Source organism: Chiloscyllium punctatum, chromosome 42 (genome assembly GCF_047496795.1).
Source record: "Chiloscyllium punctatum isolate Juve2018m chromosome 42, sChiPun1.3, whole genome shotgun sequence".
Lineage (NCBI taxonomy): Eukaryota > Metazoa > Chordata > Chondrichthyes > Orectolobiformes > Hemiscylliidae > Chiloscyllium > Chiloscyllium punctatum.
Window position 1 is genome coordinate 23,501,056 of NC_092780.1, and position 23,422 is coordinate 23,524,477.

Consider the following 23,422-nt stretch of genomic DNA (forward strand, 5'->3'; position numbering starts at 1 on the left):
TTGGACCCAGGTCCCTGGCCCTGTGAGGTAGCAATGCTATCTACTGAGCCAGCCTGCTGGCTATGTTTCTTAATCCTACTGGCCAGGCTGCAGCACTGAACTCATCATGGGGGAGCAAAATGAACCAGAGTGACCTTGCACCAAAGGCATCGGTCACTGTCCTGATGTGTTTGTGGGTGTACGACTGAGAGATCTCACACAGGTCACCCATCACTCCCTTGAAAGATCCAGTCACATAGTAGTTCAACACAGCTGTCACCTTCCCACCTGTCAAGAGAGGATAGTCTCCCATTCCTGCAGCCCTCAGGTGCCAATCCAATAGCTGGCACTGTTCTGTCATGGTGTCTCGGGATTTACTGACCCTGAATGGACACTGCACCTTGGTCTTCCTGGGGAAATAGATTGCTGGTTGAAAGATCCTGGCCTTCCCTGACATGTCCCGAGGGGCCCTGCAGCTGTGACCTCTACCTAACCCTGTGTCTCAGCCTCTGCAGCACCTCACTGCTATTCCTGGACCCACTGTCCAATCTACTCCTCTTGTATAAGCCTTCATCGTCTCAGTAAGGCAGGCGCTGTGAGCAGAACCTCATCTGTAGCTGCATCCATGACTCCCACTGGCAGGGACCTATGGTTGGAATATTGGAAACAGTTCTTGGCTTGAAAAAGGCTCATTCCTCTTGGATGATGGTTGCACACACTCCGCCAAAAAATGTGAAACCCAACAATCAAAGGTTCTGAATGAAGTTCTCATGGCTATTTGGGACAGACAGCCACTTGGTCATGATAGTGCAGTGGCTGAATGACCAACGTATAACAATCTCTTGGGATTGTTCTATGCACTCTGAACCTTTTCCACCTCAGCCTCACAGCAACCATGGAAGTTGTCATCGCCTGCAGTAACATCTATCATTATACTTACAACGCAGTTCTAATGGGGTTCAGTCCTGTGCTTCTCAGCATTATTGGAAGTGAATAAGTGCTGTGTTGGTTGGGGCATTTCTCTCTCAAATAGCTGTAGAGCTTTCCATGTGATGTACTCGCAGCTAATGCTCCCGACCCAAACTGAACTAATATTCCCTCAAACTGTCAGTTTCTGAGCTGGTGAGGAATGGCGAGAGACAGCCCTGCTGGTGCATTCCCTGTGGCCTCTAAGCTCTCCACCTCAGAGGAACTGGAGGGTATGTTTTGCAGGTGGTCTGCTCACCCAATAATACCATTAACAGCTCACTGGCAAGACACAAATGAGAGAAGACATTATTGTCCAACATTTAAACATTGCGTGTAATGAATGACACTCACAGCGGGGTTAATGTGAGAGTTGCATTTGAACAAAGAATGATACTTATTCAGTTGGCAAGATGTGGACTTGGATGTCTCAGCATCAATGCACACTTTGTCCTCCAAGGTCAGGGTCCTCTCATTGTAAGGATTGAAACATTGAATATCAGGCTTTATGACGTAAGGAGTCCAAAACTGTACACAGTATTCCAGGCGTAGTCTCACCAAGGCCTCTACAACTGCAGTAAGACCTCCTTTCTCCTGTAGTCAAGCCCTCTTGCAATAAAGGCCAACATACCAAATTACCTTCCCAGCTGCTTGCTACCCCTGGCTTTCTTGCTTTCGGTGATGGTGTACAAGGAGCCAGGCCCTTTTGTAAATCAACTTTTCCCAATCTATCAATATTTAAATAATACTTTGCCATTCTGGTTTTCCGACCAAAGTAAACAACTTCACATATGTTTAGGTATTACAGCATTTCCCCACTTACTTAACTTGTCAAAATCACTTTGAGGGTATTTTCCATCCTGTCCATGTCGACAGTCAGATGCATGGATGCCAGAGCCAGCACAGTGCTGATAAAGTTAGTGGACCCCTCCATCCACAATTCAGTTTACTGACTGATTTGATGAATACCTTGCTGTTTTTCAACCTGTCTGAATGTTTTGATGAAGGCACAGAGGCTCTAGGCCCTGAGGTCATCTTTTTTTTGAGGCTTGGGCCTGAGTGCAGAGATCAAAAGAGGATGTGTTTCTCAACCAGCTGTGGAGATATGTCAGTGATGTGTTGAGCAGCTTGTGCTCCTTTTTCTAATCTGGATAGACTTCTCACCAAAGTGTAAGTCTCTGTGTTGGTGAAGGTGCGGGCCTAAGCTTTGCTAATCCATCCTCCCAGGATTCATTGGCTTGCTATTCTGAAGTGGAAGTCCAACCTAGGGCTTCCATTGGGTGACTTTCATTGGGTGTCACTGATTCCCACTTTAAAGAAGAGATGGAACTTGTTGTCCAACAGGAATAAAAGTTTGTGTAGATCAACAATAAGTTAACACTGCTGTTAATGGGAGAGCAGCATATCATAACACAATGAATCTTCTCCTTGCATGGAGGGTGGAGCCGGATGTCCACACTTCCCTGTCCCCTGCTCTGTGTTTGTATTTTCTAAGCTGTCCTGTATCACATTCTTTGTAATAGATTCCAACATTTTCCCTACTGATGTTAGGGAAGCCAGGTTTCCCTGTTTTCTGCCTGCCTCCTTTGTTTAAATGAAGTGATTACATCCAATTTTCCAGGACAATATCAGAATTTTCAGAAGTTTCAAAGATGACAACCAGTGCATTCATTATTTCCATGGCCACCTCATTTAATTCTCTGAAATGTAGATTATCTGGCCCTGGAGATTAATCAGCTTTGAGGCCCATTAATTTCTGAAGCAATTTTTAAAAAATCTATTACTAATCACCTTCAATCTGTTGTTCCCAATAGACCCTTGCTTTCACAGAATTTCTGGAAAGTTATCTAACGTCCTCTGTGAAGACAGAACTAAAGTAATTGCTTACTCGCTCTGCCGTTTCCTTGTTCTCCATTTATCAATTCTCCCATATCAGTTTGGAGTGAGCAAATACTTGTCTTCATTGATCTTCCTTTTAGATATTTTCAAGAAGTGCTTACAATCTACATTTATGTTCCTTGCACAATAACTCATGCTGCAGCTTTCCTCTCTTAATCAACCTCTTGGTCTTTCTCTGCTGCTTTCAACCCTTTTCCATTGCTTCTTCTTCAAGACACTTTTTCAACTCTTTAGATCTAACAATGTTCTTAAATTATTTTGTTAGCCATGGCAGGGCTATTTTTCCTGATCTGCAGTTTTACTCAAATGGAATGCATTACATAGAACATAGAATATAGAACATTACAGCGCAGTACAGGCCCTTCGGCCCTCGATGTTGCGCTGACCTGTCATACTAATCTGAAGCCCATCTAACCTACACTGTTCTATGTACGTCCATATGCTTGTCCAATGACGACTTAAATGTACTTAAAGTTGGCGAATCTACTACCGTTGCAGGCAAAGCATTCCATACCCTTACTCTGAGTAAAGAAACTACCTCTGACATCTGTCCTATATCTATCACCCCTCAATTTAAATCTATGCCCCCTCGTGCTCGCTGTCACCATACTTGGTGCGCCGTTCACTCTATCTAACCCTCTGATTATCTTATATGTCTCTATTAAGTCACCTCTCAACCTTCTTCTCTCCAACGAAAACAGCCTCAAGTCCCTCAGCCTTTCCTCATAAGACCTTCCCTCCATACCAGGCAACATCCTAGTAAATCTCCTCTGCACCCTTTCCAAAGCTTCCACATCCTTCTTATAATGTGGTGACCAGAACTGTACACAATACTCCAAGTGCGGCTGCACCAGAGTTTTGTACAGCTTTAGCATAACCTCATGGTTCCGGAACTCGATCCCTCGATTAATAAAAGCTAAAACACTGTATGCCTTCTTAACAACCCTGTCAACCTGGGTGGCAACTTTCAAGGATCTGTGTACCTGGACACCGAGATCTCTCTGCTCATCTATACTACCAAGAATCTTACCATTAGCCCAGTACTTTGCATTCCGGTTACTCCGACCAAAGTGAATCACCTCACATTTGTCTGCATTAAACTCCATTTGCCATCTCTCAGCCCAGCTCTGCAGCTTATCTATGTCTCACTGTAACCGACAACATCCTTCATCACTATCCACAACTCTACCTTCTCAAAGAACTCAATAAGGTTTGTGAGGCATGACCTACCCTTCACAAAACCATGCTGACTATCCCTAATCAAATTATTCTTTTCTAGATGATTATAAATCCTATCTCTTATAACCTTTTCAAACAGTTTACCAACAACTGAAGTAAGGCTCACTGGTCTATAATTATCAGCTTTGTCTCTACTCCCCTTCTTGAACAGGGGAACCACCTTACTGTTTTAATGTATATTTTCAGTCTTTAAACATCAACCATTGCCTATCCATTGTCCATTGTACAGACTCATGGAATTCATCCGTAACAGGTTTTTGAACGTGGTTTTCTCAGTTTATATAATCACAGTAGCATCCTTGTTGCACGAGCCTTTGATTTCCTGTTTAACACCATCCCCTACCTGACCATTACTGTTTTTATACGTATAGACAACTCTCACTAACTTTTTCTGCCCTTTGCTGCTTCTTCCTCCACCCAGACTGATTCCACATCTTGGTTTTTTGCACTAGTATCCTTTCTAACTGTTCTGTCAAATTCATCTTACACTAATAATGTTATTCAACACCCCATCCCTTCCCTTTCTCCTTCCTAATTATTGTATTTTCGGTTCCCAACCTTGCTCACCCTACAGTCATAGCTCTGTAATTGCAATCATTTATAACTATCTGTGCTACTAATTCATTTACTTTATTGCAAATGCTCAATAGATTCAGACATATTCCCTTTAGACTTGTCTTTTTGACATTTTCACATTTATTTGCTCCCTGTCCTATTTCCTCTGCCTTCCACTTTTGTTCTCTACTTCTCTATCTTTCATTTCTATTTTTGTTTCCTTCCCCTATTGTCTCCCTGCACACATTCCTATTCCCCTACCATTCTAATTTAAATCATCCCCCACATTACTAACAAGTGGTCCTGCGAGGATTCCTTTTTAAATAGGAGCTGGAGTAGGCCATTCAGCCCTTTGAATCTGCTCCAATATTCATTATGGTCATGGCTGATCATCCAACTCAATAGTCTGTTGTCACTTTTCCCCCATATCTTTTGACCTGCCTTAGCTTCAAATATTATGTCTGATTCCTTCTTGAAATCATACAATGTCTTGGCTTCGAGGAGAAAGTGAGGACTGCAGATGCTGGAGATCAGAGCTGAAAATGTGTTGCTGGAAAAGCGCAGCAGGTCAGGCAGCAACCAAGGAGCAGGAAAATCTACGTTTTGGGCACGAGCCCTTCTTCAGGAATGTTTTGGCTTCAACTACTTTCTGTGATAGTAAATTACATAGGTTCACCATTTTGTGTGAAAAATATTCTCCTCTTTTCAGTCCAAAATGGTTCAGCCTGTATCCTTATATTGTGACCCCTTATCCTAGATTTCCCACCACCAGGAACATCCTTTTGTATCGACGCTATCTGGTCTTGGATGTTGATTTCAGTCCTGCTGGAGCGCCCTCTGCAGCTTATACAGGTCTATCTTCCCCCAAATTGATTCCAATGCTTCAAGAATCAAATCTTTCAGTCCGACAGCAGCTCTATTCCCCTAGTCCTGATCACGCTGGCAAATGGCGCTGGGAGTAATCCTGATATAGCTTGCACAGCAGACACAATGGGACAGTCTCATTTGCTTGACAGCTGGTTGCTGTGATCCCCAACATCTCCAGAAAGTTCTGCCCCACTGTGTGCAATTCAGCAGTACTAACACATCTGAAAGGGCTTGAACATTTCATCTGAAGTATTCCACTTGGCAATAAATTATCAATCACCAAAATATCTGTTTCAAAACCTGCCTTGGTCCCAAAACTTTAAGAAATATCTATTTCACAGTTTTGATGGCAGTTTTTCCCAAGGTTCTCTTTCTACAGTTGTGTCTGAGCAGATTGATGGGTGTTTCTTGCTAGCAGCCCTATCCGCCTTTGTGTTTGTTACCTAATGTTACAAAGTGTAAGCCTGCTTCAGGTGCATTGGTCCTCCTTTTGGCACTCAGTACTCCACATGCTTAATGCATTACAGCAGTATATATCTGGAATTCTGAAACAGGCATCCTGCAATTCCCCACAAGAATTCACCCATGACTTTTAACCACATCCTGTTGTTGGTGCTTTCCACTCTCATTCAGTTTGATTCCTACAGACTTTGGGTTGTAAGCAAAATACCCTTTTGTTTCCAAGAAGGCATTTGGTGAGAATATAGACCTCCCATTCTTTATTATCACTGAGGGATTACCCTCCGGCGGATGCATCAATTCCTTTTGGCCTGTGTTCAGTTTCAGACTATTGCACTAGACCCATCGCCTGGTTGTACATTCCATGCTTATCAGAGCTTATGGCATTGGGCTGTTTGTGACAAAATAAAGATTACCGCTTACAAGAACTGCTGTAATAATTTATTCATTGATCAATTGAATGTTGTGGTTGCAAACCCAGGTAGTGGCAACTCTCTAATAAGCAATGCGACCAACACATATCTGCTTATATCACTCCTCTGTGACATTTTTTGTGTGAAGGGATGATTCATTCATAGGTCTCCTCATGGAGGTGTGGTTATGAAAAAATAAACTTGGTAGATTGCAGCAGAGTTCAACACAGCCTCCAATGGGACCTCCTCTGTGAGCTTAAGAGGAACACAAAGCCAAGAATTGGTCAGCTTTTCATTGCCTGAAATTATAGTTTAGCCTGCAGCAATGCCTTGCAACCAATGGCAATAGAGAACTTGTATCATCTCCCAGTTGCTGTGACTGATAGGTAACACATGTTGAAACATTATCATGTGAAGACAAATTCAGGTTTAAGATCTCTAAATTACATTGTTGAAAGTATAAACAGTGGGAGGAGATTGTGATAAAGACTGCAGCAAAGGAGTATCTCGTTTCAGCATTTTGCTGATTAGGTCTATGGTGTAGTTTTCAATTCCGTTTATCAGCTTCCCTCAGTAGGTATCATTTTATCCGATCTGAAGGCCAGGGCAAGGAAGAATTCTGACCCAGGGAGCTGTTGAACATAAGAAAATAAATTACTGTCAGAAAATTCTGCTCGCCAAAAATAGGGGCCTTCATGAGGAAATAAATGGATTCTAGAGGTTCCTGTCTCTTATTATTTTGACGGAACAGAATGCTGCTTGTTTTGGGTTGTCATGGTGTAGTTTGTAACCCAGTTACCTTGAAGACAGATATGGTGACAACTGAGGGGACAAAGAAATGGAAGAAATTTGATTTTTTAAGTACATCATAATCAGAGACAATTTCAAAAGACTACACTGGGTTTATTACACCAAATGAAATCAGATTTGCCAACTATTAAACATGTTCAAACTTCATCCTGGAACTTAAATCTGTTATTGATTTCAGTGCTACCTAAACATTCCCAAAAGTGCAAAATGCTTTTCTAAAGACATTTTGTCAACTGATATTAATAGCACTTGAGATGATTTCTGAAATGGCCTCACTAACCAATCATACTGCAGCATCTCCCACAGTTCTGAAAATGAAGTATATACCATATATGGAAATTCTAAACTATTCTTCATAAGAAACTGATTTTCTTATCTGCAGCAGCCAGTGATGTGGAACAGGCACCACACCAAGTGAAAGGATTGAAAGGGGAACATCTGGATTGCATTTCCCAGTATCTGGATTTTCTTCTTTCTTGTAAGAAGCTCCCAAGAGCCACTCTGCAGGTCCTGCTCCAAGCTTCAAGCTCACATCTGTGCCACAGCCAAAGTACACATCTGGTTCCAATTCCTGTCTGGCCTGAGTACAGAAGGAGGATCAAGGAACTTAAAGCTTGGGTTTCTTTGCTGCCTCAAAGTACAGCAGTGAAACCTTCTCTTAGATTCACGCAGATTGCAAAAATAAGGACACATCAGCATAAAGCTAAGCCCCACACATGTACATATTCAAACATTTTTGAAAGAAAGGCGTATCTTCTTTCACTGCATTGCACTGAAATCTACTTGTTTATTGTTTTTTAAGTTGCTACTTGATTAGCATCACTGGAAATCACATGAAAATCTCACCACTTATCCAACCCTTAAACTATCTTGCACAGGAAAAACTTTTGAAACAATCTTTTCACTCCCACTGAATTCTGCGGTTCATGCAGCAATTATTCAATGGTTCAGACTCAATTTTGTTGCTGAGCATGGACGGTCCCTGACCGTACCAAAAAAGTACATCCTTTTCTTTGTCAAGCTTGTTTCTTGTTGGTTAGCCTATCCCCTTTATTTAAATATTTAATCTCCGCCACCAATAGGAATCCAGATTTTATTTTCCAAAAATCAAGCTTCCCTCAAGCAAAGTGGTGTGAGGGGAAACGTTAGATTCTGCTGATAGCAAATTTAGGCTATATTGTTTATTTAAAGGAAAGAAATATCATTCCCATCACAAGACAAGTAAATTATTGGAATCCTACATGATCTAAATTAAACAGACAAGCCCCTTCAAAAAGCTTTCAATGTTTCTCCCCTGAATTGCTTTATTGCAATAGTGTTGAAACTCTGTTAGGTTGATTAGGACAGACTTAATGAGGTGCCTCCAATATGCCTATGTGAAGTTCTTATGTTGGAACTGATCAAGATAATTAGAATGTATAGCTCCATGAGCAAACCAGGAGCAAACCATGGTTTCTTTTGTGTATTGCTTTTCTCGTTTCAAACTCCTCCTACTGGTACAAGTGTGCACAGTTACTTCAAATGAGCAAACCACATCATGAAATTTTAAATGCATTACAAACGCTAATTCGACAATAATAAGAGCACTGCCAGCACTCATTGTTAACAACTTTCACCTTCTGTGACAGTGTCCAACAAATGACATGGAAGTGGTTGATCAACGAAAGGGAACATTGAACATGGCATATCATGGGTACTCAATTATCTTTTCATTAGATTAGATTCACTACAGTCTGGAAACAGGCCCAACCACTCCACATCGACCCTCCAAAGAGCAACCCACCCAGATCCATTCCTCTACATTCACGCCTGACTAATGCACCTAACACAATGGGCAATTTAGCACGGCCAATTCACCTAACCTACACATCTTTGGACTTCTGGGATGAAACCAGAGCACCTGGAGGAAACCCACACAGACAGCTGCCCGAGGCAGGAATGGAACCTGGATCTTTGACACTGTGAAGCAGCAGTGCTAACCACTGAGCCACCATGCCACCCCATTTGCTAGTGCCTTTACTATACCATTGCCAAAAATTGAACTTACCTTCACAAGAAACCATTTGAATGAATGCAGCCTGACATTTGCCACAATTTCAAATGTAGGCGTTTGATTTTTGGAAGGAGGTTGTCCATTATGGTTTTGTCAATAAAAGGTGATTATTATCATGCAAAGTCAGATGGGAATGCCAAGACAGTATTTAGGCACTTTTGCACAATGTTCTAATCCAAATTATACTGCTCAGCATTTCCCGAACCAGCACTGCTCCCTGCTGACTTGGCAGTTAATAAGAGTCTGCTTTGTGGATAAAACTAACATAGAGTGAAGCACTTTAGAAAGCCAACCTGAATTTCTACACAACTCGCCCCCTCTCCTCATCTGGATGGGAATATTCTGGCCATTAGGGCCTTTAAAACTATTATAATTTATGCATGTTGTTTTTTAGAATTGAATTCTGAGTGGGACATTAAACTTACGAATTCAGACCTGACTGAACCTTCTGCAGTTTTTACTTTTCTTTTTTGAGTCACCATTGCTGTTTTATCCATTCTGTTCATTTGCATTTGGTTGGAAATGTGTTTTCAATTCTCAGCAGACATGCATTTCTATGATACTGGTGTTTCTTAAGGCCCTGTTAAAAATAACGTGTTGGATTCCAGACCCAGGAACTAAAATCAGGGTAATGTTTTCTATTTTCATAGTTAAATGTGATGAATAAGATTTGTATCATAATTCAAGATCAAAATAAAATATATTTATGTGGAGTGATAAGTCACTTTGAGTTTGATTAGTGACTGCTTACTTTCCTCTGGCTTTAGAATATCTGTCACAGAGAGAGTAATTTCAATGTCTTTTACGGACAGTTTAACTGTCAGAACTAAGTTTTAATTAATTTTCTGCCTAATTGAAGAAAATTGAAGTGTTGGTGAATTTAACCACAAGATCACACCAGCATGCCAGTGGCTGAATTCGGGGCAATAATAAAACTGCCAGCTAAAGAAATTGGAGTGACCAAGCCATCATTGGACACTCAGGACAAAGTGAGGCTCTGTACCTGGAGAGGTCAGGGCGAGAACTGGGGAGGTCTGGGAAAGGGAAGACTTTAACCTATTGGGAGGATCCCTGCTGCTTTTTCTAGACCCTGCTCTGCTGCTGAGCCTCTGCTGACAGGAAAGACACTTTGTTGCTTGGAATCAAAACAGCAACCAGTGTCCACTGAGTTATGATTCGGGCTGATGTTATCACTGAACCAGACACATCTCAGACTGAAATCTGGCTTGATGGATCATATTTTGTAATTTGTTCTGGTTTTATCGCGATGATCTCTCACTGATACATAAACACACAAAGCTGCAGATCTAGGTTTAACTCAACCATGGATGTTTATTGTGCAAAAGAAATAATGATAAAATAGAATAAACCAAACTATTTGAATATAATGCAAATTTAAAGATCTTGAAACAAAATAATAAAATATAATCATATAAATCCCCAAAATACCCCTTTACAAGACTCACACCAGGATGATTTCCCTTATTTATCCCACCTATAAAGTTGAATTTAACTATGGCTTCAACTCCAAATCTTGAAAATCGCATAGCCTTCAAATACCCGATCATATATGTTTTCTGCTTCAAGTAATCTCTTCAGAGTTTTAACCACATACTTCTGGTCTGGAACTTTAAACTAAAATCTTTAGACTTAGATTTTTTTTAACAATCCCAAACTATCGTTTCCCTTTTTCCACTATGTCCCTTTTTCCCACCTCAGGCGACTCTCTGTGTGGAGTTTGCACATTCTCCCCGTGTCTGCGTGGGTTTCCTCCGGGTGCTCCGGTTTCCTCCCACAGTCCAAAGATGTGCAGGTCAGGTGAATTGGCCATGCTAAATTGCCTGTAGTATTAGGTAAGGGGTAGATGTAGGGGTATGGGTGGGTTGCGCTTCGGCGGGGCGGTGTGGACTTGTTGGGCTGAAGGGCCTGTTTCCACACTGTAAGTAATCTAATCTAATCTAATCTAATCTAAAAAAAATGTCTCCTATCCAGCTTTAGCAGTGACCCCTGCAGAACTCCCAAACTGTCACTAAAAAAAAATCCTTTTTTCTAAACTTTGGCATTTCCCCTCTTCAAAAGAAAAAAAAGGTCAGTCCAGTACCTATTAAATTAGCACTGAATGCACAACTGTTTACCTTGTTCACTTGTAAAAGTCTCACAATGTAAATGACACAGTGGCTCAGTGGTTAGCACTGATGCCTCACAGCACCAGGGATCCAGGTTTGATTCCAGCCTCGGGCAACTGTGTGTGTGGCGTTTGTATGCTCTCACCGTGTCTGTGTGGGTTTCCTTAGGGTGCTCTGGTTTCCTCCCACAATCCCAAAGATGTGCAGATCAGGTAAACGGGCCGTGCGAAATGGCCCATAGTGTTAGATGTGTGAGTTATGGGTAAATATAGGGTGGGGGAATGGGTCTGGGTAAGTTATACTTCGAAGGGTTGGTGTGGACTTGTTGAGCCAAAGGGCCTGTTTTCATATTGTAGGTAAGCTAATCTAAACAAAACTTTTTTTAATCTTTAGGATGTCTTCCTCTCACACTGGGTTTTGAAGTAAACCATCATGGCTATAGAGATATTGACAAGTTAATCATTGAACCACTTCAGGCACACAGAAAACAAATATATCTTGAGTTAAAATTCAAAAATTCAAAGGTAAATGATATGGGAATTTATATGCCTTATATCATGGCATATTATCAAGCCCCTCCCTGATCAATTGAGCTGGACAATATTGAAGATGATAACATTCAGGCAGAAAATCAGTAGGAAGGCCAACATTTGAAATGATTAATGGTCCAATTTCTGCCTTGCTGGTGGAGTTAAAATTGTCTCCATTCTACATTTGCAAGTATACTAAAATTTCAAAAATGGAAATCACTTAACACAGATTGCAGCCATAATCTTTTGACTTGAAGTCAGCTAAGTCTGACTTTTGGCAAGTTTCTTGCAGGTTTTCCCTCAGTGAGTCTGAATTTCTCAAATTATTATCTGAAACTCACCTTATTAGCTATGCATTAGCCACTCAGACTATCTCCCCTACATGGAACTACTTCCTACGATCGGACATCCAAGATTCCTAGTGCTGGCTCCATCCTCAAAACATAGTTTATCTACTGGGTCAAGTGGTGTTGATCTGAGCTGTACTGCATGTTTCTCTCATCTGAAGAATTTCCCAGACACGACGGACAGAGATCAGTTTGACCCTGACTGGTCATCAGGGATGAGGAGATCCTGAAGGATAGGGTGGTGCAGAGGAAAGCTGTCCTCTTCCCTCAATACCATAAGAGCAGATCATATCACCAGATCCTGCTGGCTCAGGCAGAAGTTGCCTCCTGGGTCAATGCAGACCCAGAGACACAGCCTGAAAATGTGTTGCTGGAAAAGCGCAGCAGATCAGGCAGCATCCAAGGAGCAGGAGAATCGACGTTTCGGGCATGAGCCCTTCTTCAGGAAGGCTCATGCCCGAAACGTTGATTTTCCTTCTCCTTGGATACTGCCTGACCTGCTGCGCTTTTCCAGCAACACATTTTCAGCTCTGATCTCCAGCATCTGCAGTCCTCACTTTCTCCCACAGAAACAGTCAGCAATGCTGCAAGACAGTCAATGATTTTCTATGCTGCACCAGAAGACGTGCCACTATTTTCTCTCTGTCATCTCACATTCACTCTCTTTTCATTGTAGCACCTATCTCCCACTCCGCCTCACAATCCACAGGGCTCAATGCTGCATGCTGCATTTTCCATCGCTTGCTTTCACCCACACACCTCCCGCACCACTGATCTTGCATGACCTGCTCACTTTTTTGGGGCGACTCACACCTTTCCCCCACCTCCACCAAGACGAATGGCACTTTCATCTCACTCAATCTCTTTTTTCTCCTTCCAAGAGACAATGGCCCACAATAGGGCAGAAAGAGCCAAGACAGGTTACAGGGTGTCCAATGTTCATCTCCTCATCCCTATTCGGTAGGTGAGAACTGCAATCGGTCTCATGGTGATGCCAAAACTTCCAATTCCCAGCAATCTAGTAAGATGCATTGTCCATTGCTATGTTGCTTTCTCATTACAATGCACTCCGAATGTATTCTTAACTTTACACATTCCTTTCTCATGGTACTTTCTCTCTGTCTCCCGTAGGCACCAGTGGAATCTGCAGTCTCTGCCATCAAGACAGTGACCCCTCAAGGAACCCTCAGAAGATGCACTGGTAAGTGAGGGCGTGTACCCTGCACCAGCTCACATATTGACATCTAGTTGGCTACTTTGGGTGGATTAGAGATGGGAGCTCCTGCTGGTGAGCACATCACTGCCATCTCTAAAGCTGATTAATCAAGAAATGCCAAGGGTTGCTTGGATAATGCCAGAGATCAGGCACCTGCTCCTTGCCAGGCAGGAGAGGACATCGTATGTCAGTAATTAACACTTTCATTCAGATATATGAGCAGAAACAGCAGCAGCAGCTATGGGCAGGTTTGTTAGAGGCATTGAGTAAACTGACTCTCAGACTGGAGGACTCTACCAACGCGGTATGCAGTATGCTGCCTTTGGAATGCAAGTGTCTGGCTGCTTCCATGGACAGGTTGATGCTGTCCTTGGAGAGTAAGGTCTAGCACTCTCAGAGTCAGCTGGGTATATGTACAGACCTGCACTCTGTCGCTCTAACCATTGGTGCTTACCAGCAGCAGCAAGGTGACAGAGGGACAAAGGATCATAACCTCCTTTGCTTTAGGGAGACAGAGCAGTGTCTATAGGCACTCAGCCTGAGGAGGGACCACGCACTGACCCCCACCACCACCAACAGCACTGCAAAAACTTCTTCTCATGACACTCCAGAACTGACTGGTTCTTCCACGTCCATCTTGTCTGCCACCTTTAGCCCTGTGAGAGTTCCAGCCAAAGAGGGTGAACATATCTCCAGGCAGATCACACGCAGCATGGCTGGGCCCTCTAGCCACAACACACCTGGCTAAAACTCCCAACAGGCTCCACTATAGGAGAGACTCCTCCCCCCCCCCCCCTCCCCCCCCCCCCCCCCCCCCCCCCCCCACCTTCCCCCACCTTCAGAGCCCAGGACTAGATCAACATGTAGTAGGAAGTAAGAGGCAAATGAGATCTTCAGAGGTCATGTGGGTGGTGCAAGTGAAATTTCAGTGTACATGCACTCTCACATTTGTAAACATACATGCACTTTTCATCTTCAGCTGAATGAGTAAATGAAGTGCAGAGGCTAGAAATCGTAATGTTCCACTGTGTTTCAAAGTTTGGTGTAAGCAACTCCTGCCCTAGGTGGAGACTATCAAACCTTACATGGTGATTGTTACTTTGACAACTAAGGTGAATTTTTCCAGGCAATACATTGCTTGTATATCACAGCCATTAGATCTGGAATGTTGCATGATGTGGTTAAGAATGTATTGGGGCCAGGATTTGGACTTCAGACACTGGGCCAATGCATAAGGTTCACACACAGCATTTGTGCTCACAGGTGTCTATTTCAAACTATTGCCCTTTAAGGTGCTTCACATCACAGAAGAATGGAGCCCCTCCCTCACAGAATGACACACGAAGCCCTCCCACTCTGTATATGGTGGATGACATTTTCATCTCCATTGCACACCACTTGGATAACGATGAAAGGAAATAACAGTTTCACTTTACAAAGTCACCCTCAGTCACAGATTGGGGTGGCATGGTGGTTAGCACTGCTGCCTCATTGCACCAGGCACCTAGGTTCAATTCCCAGCCTCAGGTAACTGTGTGGAGTTTGCACATTCTCCCTGGGTCTGCATGGGTTTCCTCTGGGTGCTCTTTTTTTCCCCACATTCCAAAGATGTGCAGGTTAGGGTGGATTGGCCATGTCGAATTGCCCATAGTGTTAGGTGCACAGTCAGGAGTAAATGAGGGTATGGGAAAAGGTCTGGGTGGGTTTCTTGTTGCATGGTCAGTGTAGACTTGTTGGGCTGAAGGGCTTGTTTCCATACTGTAGGGAATCAAATCTAAATCTCACGGACTCACCCTCTCACTCTAGTTGACTCCCCATATCATGATATTTCCTTCAGCTTTGAATCTGCCCCAAATTGCTTTATTTAAATGTTCATCTCCATACTTTACCCCCTGAAGCCCAGGTCTGCCACATCATCATATCAGATAAAATAGAGCACTGTCTGCCCACATCAAAGGACAGGCAGTGACCTCCCCATCCCCAGACCACATTACTCCTTTCTTTCTTATGCTCTGTTATCTTTCCCCATTACATACTGATTTGCTCCGTTTCACAGTTGTCATCTCCCTACAATCCTCACAATTTTCCCTACAGTCAGAAGCTGAGCAGTGACCTTACAGAGGTTTATAAAATCACAAGGGACATGGATAGGGTGAATAACCAAGGTCTTTTGTACCAGGTAGGGAAGTCCAAAACGAGAGGTAGGTATAAGGTGAAAGGGGAAAGATATAAACGGAGCCTAAGGAGCAACTTTTCCATCTAGATGGTGGTGCATGTATGGATAGAGCTGCCGGGGAGGTGATGGAGGTGGGTACAAATACAGCCTGTGGATGGGTATGTGAATAAGAAAGGTTTAGTGGGATATGGGACAAGTGCTGACAAATGGGACTAGGTCAATTTAAGATTTCTGGTCAGCATGGATGAGTTGAAGCGAAGGGTCTGTTTCCATGCTGTACAACTTCATCATACTAATTGAGTTTCCCAGCTTCCTGATCATGGTAGTGGCCTCTGCCTCAGCTTTTTATGGACAGACACACAGGACTGACCATCACTCACCAATTGACAATATTTTAAAATATTAAGTACTTTTAGTTTGGTCAGATTTTAGATTGTTTTCTATTGGCCTTTGCTGTGATTGTAAAAATGTTTGTTGGTTTCCAGAGATTGGGTAATAATATGACACATTCTGAACAACGTTGGTCTGACTTTGAACTTTCTGTTTTCAGAATTGGGTGATGTCATTTGCATCTCCCACAACAGAGTGAATGAACAGAGGTGACACAGAGCAGGACAAGTTCGTGGAAGTGAGAGGAGCAGATGAAGAGAGGAATGGCAATGTTGACAAAATGGTCACAACCTGAGTGATAGTAACCGCTTCATACTTCTGCAGCTACTGACACTAGCCTGGGGTATTAACTCAGCAATCCAAGTTATTTCTTGAAGAATTGACTACTCTAGGGTTGTTTGCTGGCATCCCCTTTAAGCAGCTATGATAACAGCAGTCTGAGCTTACATCAGCTCTCCCCAAGTTTCTGATACAGAAGCACCTTTGATGAATGCAACTCCAACAGCGCTCAATAAGCTTGACACCATCCAAGGGAAACAAGCTCTCTTGACTGCACCAGATCCAATACCTTAACTATCCATTCCCTCCACCACTGGCAGCATAGTGACAGCAATGCAGCAACTTGCCAAGCCTCTTTCAATGACACCTTCTAATCTTGTAACTCCTACCACCGAGAAGGAATGTATGGGAAGGACAGTACCTATAAGCTCCCCCAGCCAAGTCTTAAACCATATTGGATTTGAATTATATTGCTGTTCTTTTGCTGACATAGTCAAAAATTTGGAAAAAATCTCCTGTATGGCAGAGATTTAAGGTAAACCTATATCGCAGTACAGTACAGAGTGGCTTATTACCACCTTTCAAGGTTAATTGCCTCTCTACAATTAATTGGGCCCAACACCATCATTTCCACCATGACAGTCCTCACTAAATCCAGCCAATATGCATACTTTTTTAGTACAGTGTCAACTAGATTTCAACGAGGTAAGGACAATGACTGCAGATGCTGGAAACCAGATTCTGGATTAGTGGTGCTGGAAGAGCACAGCAGTTCAGGCAGCATCCAAAAAGCAGTGAAATCGACGTTTCGGGCAAAAGCCCTTCATCAGGAATAAAGGCAGTGAGCCTGAAGCGTGGAGAGATAAGCTAGAGGAGGGTGGGGGTGGGGAGAAAGTAGCATAAAGTACAATGGGTGAGTGGGGGAGGGGATGAAGGTGATAGGTCAGGGAGGAGAGGGTGGAGTGGATAGTTAGAAAAGGAGATAGGCAGGTAGGACAAGTTCGGACAAGTCATGGGGACAGTGCTGAGCTGGAAGTTTGGAACTAGGGTGAGGTGGGGCAAGGGGAAATGAGGAAACTGTTGAAGTCCACATTGATTCCCTGGGGTTGAAGTGTTCCGAGGCAGAAGATGAGGCGTTCTTCCTCCAGGCGTCTGGTGGTGAGGGAGCGGAGTGGGAGGGGGAGTTGAAATGTTGGGCCACAGGGCGGTTTGGTTGATTGGTGCGGGTGTCCCGGAGATGTTCCCTAAAGCGCTCTGCTAGGAGGCGCCCAGTCTCCCCAATATAGAGGAGACCGCATCGGGAGCAACGGATATAATAAATGACATTAGTGGATGTGCAAGTAAAACTTTGATGCATGTGGAAGGCTCCTTTAGGGCCTTGGATAGAGGTGAGGGAGGAGGTGTGGGCGCAGGTTTTACAGTTCCTGCGGTGGCAGGGGAAAGTGCCAGGATGGGAGGGTGGGTTGTAGGGGGGCGTGGACCTGACCAGGTAGTCACAGAGGGAACCGTCTTTGCAGAAGGTGGAAAGGGGTGGGGAGGGAAATATATCCCTGGTGGTGGGGTCTGTTTGGAGGTGGCGGAAATGTCGGCGGATGATTTGGTTTATGCGAAGGTTGGTAGGGTGGAAGGTGAGCACCAGGGGCATTCTGTCCTTGTTATGGTTGGGGGGGTGGGCTCTGTAACAAGGCTCCTTTAATATGGTTAATATGGCAAAATTATTTCAAGCTTATTAATGTTATATTTTTGCCATTTTGTAATGATGTCTAATACAGTCATAAAATCTCATGAAGTTGGGTAGTAATCACAAACATTACATAATATAGAATTAATATTTCAAAAATATATTGTTAGTTTGCTTGACTAAAATTAATGTTTTAATAGACAGATATGAGCATAAAGCACTTTGGTAGTTAATTCAGTAACCCTTCAGGTACAGCGTGCAATTTTCCTTTTTTTCTTAAAAATGTGGATTTTACTGAAATTCATTTTAATTTCCAAATGAAAGCTCACATAGATCAAGGTTTATCTTTCCATTTACAAGTGTTGCCAAATTTGAGCATCCTTTCATTCTGTGTGTGAATAAAATGCTTTTAAATCTTCTGTCACTGGCTCTGCTTATTTGTATCTCTGGGGAAGATTTAGTTCTATGAATATGTAGTCCTGCTATAATTTATTTAAGAAGGAGTTAGTCAGATCCTTAATTGGAAATGGGTTGAAGGGATATGGAGAGAAGGCAGGAAAATGGGAGTGAGGAGCATATCAGCCATGATTAAATGGCAGAGCAGACTCGATGGACCGACTGGCCTAATTCTGCTCCTATATCTTATAAACTTATGAATGTGTCTTTCATTAACATGAATTGGCTGTAATGCGATTGGGTGAATAGGGAACACTTTTCCAAAATGCGGACTTTTAAAATGTGTGTTGGCTATAATGCGATAACATCGTCAACGTTCTAAGTGTATCTGTATTGGGTGATTTTGTATAGTGCGGGATCGCACAGCAACGCAACTACCGCGTAATAGCAGAACTAACTGTAGCCAACAATCATAAAACCTGACTTTCTAACCACTCATATTATCTGTGGATCCAACCGTACAGAAGAATTCTTCTTACATTTTGAAAGTGTAACTTACTGAAACATACAGAAATGAAAGTACTTGCATGTAAAGAAGTTGTATTCAAATTTGCAAAATAATGCAAATAATTGTGTACCTATTCAGATTAATAATTGTTTAAATTCAGAGTCAGTACTGATAATGCAAACTTACTGGTGATTGTCTAGCACAGAAAACGACCTGGGCAAAATTGGATGAAGTCTGGATTCAGAGCTAAGTTCTATTTTGGAACTGGAAATAACTTCAGATATTTTTTCCAAGGGTGACAGAAAAAAAAATCTAAGACTGCAGTTACTTGAACCTTCCTGTGTGTGGTATTCAAAACCTAAATTATTTAAATTGGAAAAGTTCCAGAAAATCTAGAAGATGTGGACGTGGAATCAGTTTCAGACCTCACGCATGTGTCTCAGATCTCTGTTAAGCCTATGAGTAGTCAGCCAATTACAAGGCTTAAGTCTATGATATTCATCTGAGATGTTGTACAGTACAGATTGAGTATAACATGATCAATTTATTTAGCTAGTTGTATCAGTTACTGTCAAATCTTTAACATTATATTTGTTACTCCTGCTCCTGAGTTCGACTTCCCAAAAATGCAAAGGGGTTACAGGGCGCAGATAGGAAAGTGGAGCAGAGACCATATCAGCCATGATTGTATTTAATGGTGAAGCAGGCTTGAAGAGATAAACAGTCTTAAGTCCTAAAATGTGTATATGTTATATCGTGGAAATGACTATTTACAGATCTAGATCGTGTTTGAAAACTGTCTTCACAATGGAGAAGTATATTTTATGTCAGTGCAGTTGATGTGACAAAATAGCTAAGTGTATTCACACAACATGAAAATTATTTTTTTTCTCATCTTTTCATGTGTGGAGATAAGAGTAACAGCCAATATAACTTTTATAAAATAGCAAAATTTAGTAAATTTCGAAAAGGTGTACATAACTACAAATAACTGTGCCTCACAAATTAAGCAGTATAATTTCATAGGGCAAACGTGAGGACTGTAGACGCTAGAGATCAGAGTCGAGAGTGTGGTGCTGGAAAAGCACAGCAGGTCAGGCAACATCCGAGGAGCAGGAGAATCAATGTTTCAGGCATAAGCCCTTCCTCAGGAATCCTGATCAAGAGCTTATGCCCAAAACATCGATTTTTCTGCTCCTTGGACGCTGCCTGCACTACACTCTCGAGTAAAATTTCACATCTGTTCTCAAGTTTGGACACAGTTAGGAAATGGATTTGAAAAGTTTTTTTCATGCAAAACTGAAATATCTTTATATATTAAAAAATGTTCCGACATTTTGACTGGGAAATGAATGGCATGTAACTTTTACACAACTTTTGTTGGAACAATTACAACTTTGCATTTCAACCAATTGTTTTTTGCTGTCCTGGATGGTGGCAGATGCTGCACGAATGCATATTTTGCCTTCTTTTTCATCTCATTAAATAAACCGAGCATTTCATAACAAACTACTTTCACTTTCAGGTCGAAGTGGAAATTTGATGTAATTTCTGAATCATGCACAAAACAAGATATGTTAGTCAGCCTTTTGTTTATTGCTTAGTTTATATATTGTCAGGGAAAATAAGGCACATTAAGAAAAGGAAAATCCCATGTTACATTTACAGATGATGTGCCCAGTTCATAAATTTTAGCATGATGATTCATGAGGGAAATGAATGAATAAATGAAGGAAACCTGGCTAGATTGCTGAAAGTATTTGAAGATGACAAGATAGGTGTTTGAAATTTGAGGAATTGAAGGTATAAGGAGTTGGCCTAAAAGAGAAATTGAGGTGTGGGACAGATAAACAATGATCTTATAGACTAGAGAGGCAGACTGGAGAGCCTAAGTGGCCTGCATCTACTCATATTTCCTACATACCTATGTTCACAGTCCTAATGTGGAACATCAGTCAGAACTGAAACAGGGAATTTGCGTGAGTACTCCCAAATGTTCTTTTCCTCATGAGTCTTTTCAAGAAGGTTGTATGCTGATTTGGAGGTGACAGTGTTGGACTGGGGTGTACAAAGTTAAAAATCACACAACACCAGGTTATAGTCCAACAGGTTTATTTGAAAGCACTAGTTTTTGGAGTGCTGTTCTTTCATCAGGTGGTTGTGAAGTATAAGATCATAAGACACAGAATTTACAATTTTGTACTCCACAATCGCCTGGTGAAGGAGCAGTACTCCGAAAGCTAGTGCTTCCAAATAAAGCTGTTGGACTATAACCTGGAGTTGTGTGATTTTTAACTTTGTATACTGCAAGTTTAAGAGATATGTTGAACCCATGCAATGGAATTATAATTCAGCACTGAAGTTAGTTTATATGACATTACCAGTCTGAAAGTAATAGTAAATGAAAAGTAGTTTTTTTCTGATACTTGTATGAGAATACCTAGCACAAAAACGTCTGAACTTTTAAAAATTCACCTGCAATGACTTGCATGTGGCCACATTGAAGTCTGTTTTGTGTGTGAATACCTGAACTGGCAAAGTTGTGGCAATAATCTTTCTTCTCATGGAACTCTGTACAGGTGCTGGTGTACCATCTGTGTTATTGATAAGCCACAAATATACTCAGTGCAATAGAGACGAGGTAGGGAAGAAGGCAAAAGCTTATTTAGAACACTTCACACAGATAACAGTCAAGCTGGGAGAAAGCATCTGTGACCTGTACTTACCGATTTCCAACTTGTAAGAAGCTGATGTATTGCTTTATCTTTGCAATTTATTTTGAATCTGAAAACTGTTTATGCATTTGCTGGTAGACTGAATTGATGGGCAGTCTCCGCATTTCAGCTAAGACAGAACATAGAGCATTAACCAGGACAACAGTCAATTTTTTGTACAAATTGTTTCATATAATGTATATAATGACCATCACAAAATAAAGTAAATGCTCTTACAACAAAGGTAGTGTCAAACGGCTATGGTAAGCTCTCTGATACATTATGCACAATTGCATCTTACAATGTATTTCCCTTTTCATTAAATAACATTGCATGTGCTACCAATTGCTTGCAAGTTGACAAATATCTATTGTCAATGAAGGGAATGTTCATTTGTTAACAAAAACTGCATGCCAACTCATATCAGTCCCAGATCTTTCAGTCTTTGTACATGCATTGCACACTCAGGTCCACAGTTTGCTTGATTTAAGCAAGATGCCTGTCTTTCAGATTCAAGTCTCTGCTGGGTTCCAATTCCAGAGCTTGCTGAATTTTTGATTTTTGTTGAATCTTTAAGGTTTCACACTCAATGTAGAATCTTCAACCTTTCGTATAGGGAGTGCTGCTCTCATCAGCATATCAGCAATGTACATTTTTATTTGCTTGTATCTCACATCCAGATGATATATTTGCAAATTAATAACATTCTTCACAAATGCTTTATAAGAGATAGAAATAATTTGAGGAAGATTCTTTGGAGTGGCTTATGGTCATACTCCATCATCACAGTACCCCTCCCAAACAAGGATTGATTAAAATACCGACAAACAACAGTAATAACCAAATGTTCTTTCTTAATGTGAGCGTGTGTCATTCAGTTTGTTTTAATGCTCTGAGAACAAATACAACTAGTTATCCTTGCTGAATAGGAGTTTTCCAGGTCTTGACTCATTGGCATCACACTGCAAGGTGAATTCCTCATTGATGTTGTAGCATTGTCATCACTAATTGTATGCTTCCAGTGAACAACGCTTCTTACATTGTGCTCCAATATAACTGCATGTCCTGAGTTGTGAGCTTGCACAGAGGTTCACACTTTAATGACAGATTAGGCAATAATTTTGCTAAATACTTCATGATTCCAAATAATTGTTGTACTGCTGTCACTACTTTTGATCTCTGTATCACTGCTATAGTTTTCACCTTGTCAGGATCTGAGTGAAATTCTTTTGATGTCAGTACATGAGTAATGTACCAGATTTCAGGTCTTTTGCTTTTTCACCTTCAGTCTTACCTCTCTGTAGCAGTTGCACAAGATCCTGATTTTGGTCTGTAACGACTTCATTCATCATTTCCACATCCCTAGACTAACAGACCATTCACAATGAATTCCACTCTTGCACTGTTACTGATTATCTTGTGCTGTCTGCATTGATATTTTTTTTTGGAACAGTGCACTCTTGTTCCTATTTCTTACATTCTTATGGTCTTTTCAAATATTCTATCTTCTATCCATTCAGGTTGGACTTGAGGGCTGATGGAACTCTTGTACTAAATGTCATGCGCAACTATCAATATCTCACAAATATTGCCTAGAATATAATCAGCAAAATGGTGTTTTCATTTATTTCACTTGCTAGGAGCTACTCTTTGCACAAGTGCAAGTAAAGACTTTTGCTTTGGAAAGTTGTGTCAAAATCTCTTCACTGTTAGGTATGGGTAAATGAGATAGATTCAAGTTTTATTGAGATCCTTTGGATCTATACATACTCTGAGTTTGCTATTTCTTTCAGTGGTATTATGCTACTGGTCTAGTTTT

The 23,422-nt window shown here is 41.6% G+C and overlaps 1 long non-coding RNA gene across 2 annotated transcripts in view; it reads left to right on the top strand.

The window, feature by feature from the left end:
- The window catches only part of LOC140465828 (uncharacterized), a 60,717-nt gene extending 43,551 nt beyond the window's left edge, over positions 1-17,166 (top strand). For both annotated transcript variants that reach the window (XR_011955161.1, XR_011955160.1), the window contains 2 exons: positions 13,375-13,444; positions 16,186-17,166. This is a non-coding gene — a long non-coding RNA (uncharacterized lncRNA). The remainder of the gene's footprint in view (positions 1-13,374; positions 13,445-16,185) is intronic.
- Positions 17,167-23,422: the final 6,256 nt, after the last annotated feature.